We start from the raw sequence: 3,657 nt of genomic DNA on the forward strand, positions 1-3,657 counted from the left end.
ATACATTGTGGCGGCTGAAATTGCAACATTGTGGCGGCTGCAATTGCAACAAAGTTGCAACGTTCTTCTTTGGAATGTGCCCCTTAAAGGCGCCGCTCGCTGCGGTGATGGTAACCTGATGTAAAAGTGAATGGGTGCCCCTCCTAATAAAGGAGTGAGGGAGGGGGGCGGGGGTTGATTGGAGGGGGGAGAGAGAGGGGGCTGTGGATGATGAATGGGGAACCACGTGGATTGGTGGGGGGGTGGGGGGAAGAGGTTGGGTGCCTGCATTAGGAGGTGCTCACCTCTTGTGTGTCTGTATAAAGGAGAGAAACGTGGTCGGGAGCAGGGCCATGTTGTAAGGGTTCTCGCTGAGGGATGGGTGGGCCCTAAATGCTTCAAGGCTGGGTTGGCCGCAAAGAATTGAATCTTCGGCGGCGCAAATTACTCTGTTGGGTAAGTGTCTACATCACCAACTAGAAATCTATGGATGCATAGACTGGAGATCCAATCAGTAACAGTAATCCCCTGGGACAGTTAACCCCCCCCCCGCCAGCCTTGTTCTCACCATGATGTTAGCACTGGGCTCTGACACTCTGTGAGGGATACATGTGCCACTCGGTGACTTGACACTCCGAGTGCCTGAGTGAGAACCCGGCTTGGAGGCCTGCCCACTTTTTAACATATTTATATTAATATTGTGCCACCTTGGGCTGTCCCTAACAAGATTTGCAAAGTCGGGAGTGTGAATCCTGCACTTAATAGGATGAGGCCATTCAGCCCTTTGGGCTTGTTCTGCTGGTAATAGTCTTGCGCAGCAACAATCCGTTTTGAAAGCTCCAGTTGACCCTCAGCATACACGGCTCTTGAAGAAGGATCTAGATTTCCACTTCCACCGTGCGGGGAAAATGCTCCCTGATTTCACTCCTGGACAGCCTAGCTCTGATGCACCGTTTGATTTGCCCCTTGCTGAGGAAAGTTTCTTCCTATTAAAGACTCTTAACATTTTAAATGCCTCAATTGTGCACTCCAAATTTATGCAACCTGTCCCCAATTTAACCCTTTATAAGACCTAGTAACAATCTCTTCACTACAAGTATTATGGTGAGATGAGCCTTGTTTTGAATTAATACATTTAAAAGGGGCTGTATTGCAAAGTGTGCTAGTTACATGGTATTTATTCAGTTCCAGTGGTTTGCCACATGTGATGTATGTTTTAATGTATGTGTAATGTAGGTTTATAAGATGCTAAATACAACCACTGCTGATTGAAGTTATTTGATTTTCCAGGTTGAAATGAAAACATGGTTTGAGAGATTTGGTGATAATCGCTCACCGTAAGTGTTTAGATTTTCCTTTTAACATTGCCCACCTTCCTTTCCCTGTGCTATTTCTCTCTCTCTCTCTCTCTCTCTCTCTCTCTCTCTCTCTCCCCCCCCCCCCCCCCCCCCAAGTTTTGGGTAAACTGTTTTCTACATCGGTGCCATTTCCAGCACAAGACAAAATGGCCTCTTTGCTGTGCTACATCATTGAGATGAATTAGAGGTGGTAACTTTGCCTCTGATGAAGGTGAGAAGGTCCCATGAGTTATAGTTATTCTTCAAGGGCTGTGTGACCTTGGTGGGGTGGTTGGTATCAGGACTGAGCCAATTTTGTCTACACTGCTTGCAACCCCACCCATGATTTGCAGGTAATTGTCCATAGCTCACAACCATGGACATCTCCCACTCTTGGAGACAATGTTATATACAGCTTGAAGGGCACCACTCTGCAGATGTAGGGCAAGGTGAGGAGACCGGCTGCAAACTATCACAGCCAGCATGGGGATTGAACCCATGCTGTTTTTGTGTCATTCTGCATCACACTAGCCAACTGAGCTACATCCTGATTGCTATCTCACTGTAGTGGAGTTAAATGTTGAGTTCAGGATCTTGCTGTCTGGCTCATGCAAACGTAGAAGCGGTCAGTTGAGGGTGGACCCTGCCCCCTATCACACGTGAGGTCCTAGGAGAGGCAAAACGAGGAAGAGTCCAGAGCTCAAGGTGGGAAGGAATTTCATGTGGAGTGTGCCCGCTGGCATTGACCAGTTGGGCCAAATGGCCTGTTCCTGTTCTGTAAAATCCCATTTGGGGGTACTGGCAGGGGGGGCGGCAGGAGGGAAGAGGAGAGGAATTCCCCTCCAGATTGGGGCTAGTCCTGAAGATCTCGGACTCAGTGATAACAATGGCCTTCTATCTGATCATCCTTTACAGATATATGTAGTACCTTCCTGTGCAAATTTGTGCTCATGGGTCTCAGTCACAATTTTAATAGTGACATTGGGTGGGGCAAGTTACCTTTGCCAGAGGGGGGAGCTGGTCAATTTGTGTTTGGGCAATAGAAGTTGCTTGGGAGGGTTGGGTTAATGAATGAAACCATTTAAGTAGTTTAGTTCCTGTATTTAACATGAAATGTGAGTATTGATAAATCACTGCCTCAGGTTCTTGAGAGTCTCCAGAGCTTTTACCAATGATGATTAGCACTGGGCTATGAGTGTAGCTGATTCAGAAAGTGCACCTGCTGAGTTGACATATCAGCAGAACTGAGGAAAAGCATTGGGAGGCTGCTCATGAGGTTGAGATTGGGACCAGTGTGGCAGATTGTTACTGATTGAAATCCTGTAGCCAATTTTACTGTAGCTTGATTGTTAAATGAATTTGGTCCCCATCACTAACTGACTTTAACTTTTTCACTAGGTATGACTTCAACCCTGAACATCTGAGCAGAGCCTGTTGTCCCCAGATGGAAGTGGACTGACTATCTGTACTGGACTCATGTTTTTTTTGATGGTGGGGTGGGGGTGGAGGGAAAAGTCACATGAGAGCTTAAATTTAATTTTCTTCTAATGAGAATAGACCTCTACACTGACACTCACTGCTTGTATTGCAATGACGAGCAGGGTGAGGTGCTCACCAGTCTGTCCAACAGTGGTTTGTGATAGTTGCTCCTGTAGGATGGGAATGGCAGTCAGCCTGCCGCCCACTACAAACTGGGATGAGCCCTCTTAATAAAGGTCTCGTGCAGAGGTGATTCCTATCCCTTTAACATTGGCCTGGTTCAAACCCAGCCTTGTCATTTGTAGGTGTCATCCTTGTAGGCTGTCACCTGCTTCTTTGACTCCACACAGCTCTGACTACCAGGTGTGTCTGGGTGAGAGCCTCCAGTTTCCCTTGGGTGTCTGTTAATTTTTTTTTTTGCAGTGATATGTCTAAAAGTGCTGTCTGATTAAAAGTAACTTATTTTTATTTTAAAGTGTGGTCTCTCTTTATTGGTAACTAGTATTCACTGAATTGTGACTGATTACACTGAGCTGTGGCAGGAGGAGTTTGGTCAGTTGCAGTGGAATGAATTGTCTGGATGCCTGTGAAAACCAGACAGTTGTCCAAGTATGCAGCTACTCAGAAGGCAGGTGGTACAGCTGTTGTCTGATACCTTGCCCAATTTGCTGATCCCCACTTTGGGATGTAGGAGGACATGGGCATCTTGACCTGCTCCTTGGCAAATCTTGTGCTGATGGAATGTTATGTTCAACAGGGATGCCACTGGCTGCTGGTACAAGTGGCCAATAAAATTGACTGGTGTTTAAATTGTGCCTTTCCAAGGCTGATGCTAGAAATGAGCTTATAACCATCATAGGAT

General features: G+C 46.5%; 1 long non-coding RNA gene and 1 other non-coding gene across 2 annotated transcripts; both read left to right on the forward strand.

Moving 5' to 3' along the window:
* Positions 1-540: 540 nt before the first annotated feature.
* On the forward strand, positions 541-632 carry LOC144669876 (small nucleolar RNA SNORD88). Its single transcript, XR_013573777.1, has one exon. It is a non-coding gene; the product is annotated as a small nucleolar RNA SNORD88 (small nucleolar RNA).
* Positions 633-1,268: 636 nt separating this feature from the next.
* On the forward strand, positions 1,269-3,262 carry LOC144669508 (uncharacterized). The gene is made up of 2 exons (XR_013573679.1): positions 1,269-1,316; positions 2,715-3,262. It is a non-coding gene; the product is annotated as an uncharacterized LOC144669508 (long non-coding RNA).
* The last annotated feature ends 395 nt before the right edge of the window (positions 3,263-3,657 follow it).

The sequence above is a fragment of the Cetorhinus maximus genome, chromosome 29 (assembly GCF_964194155.1).
Source record: "Cetorhinus maximus chromosome 29, sCetMax3.hap1.1, whole genome shotgun sequence".
Classification (NCBI taxonomy): Eukaryota; Metazoa; Chordata; class Chondrichthyes; order Lamniformes; family Cetorhinidae; genus Cetorhinus; species Cetorhinus maximus.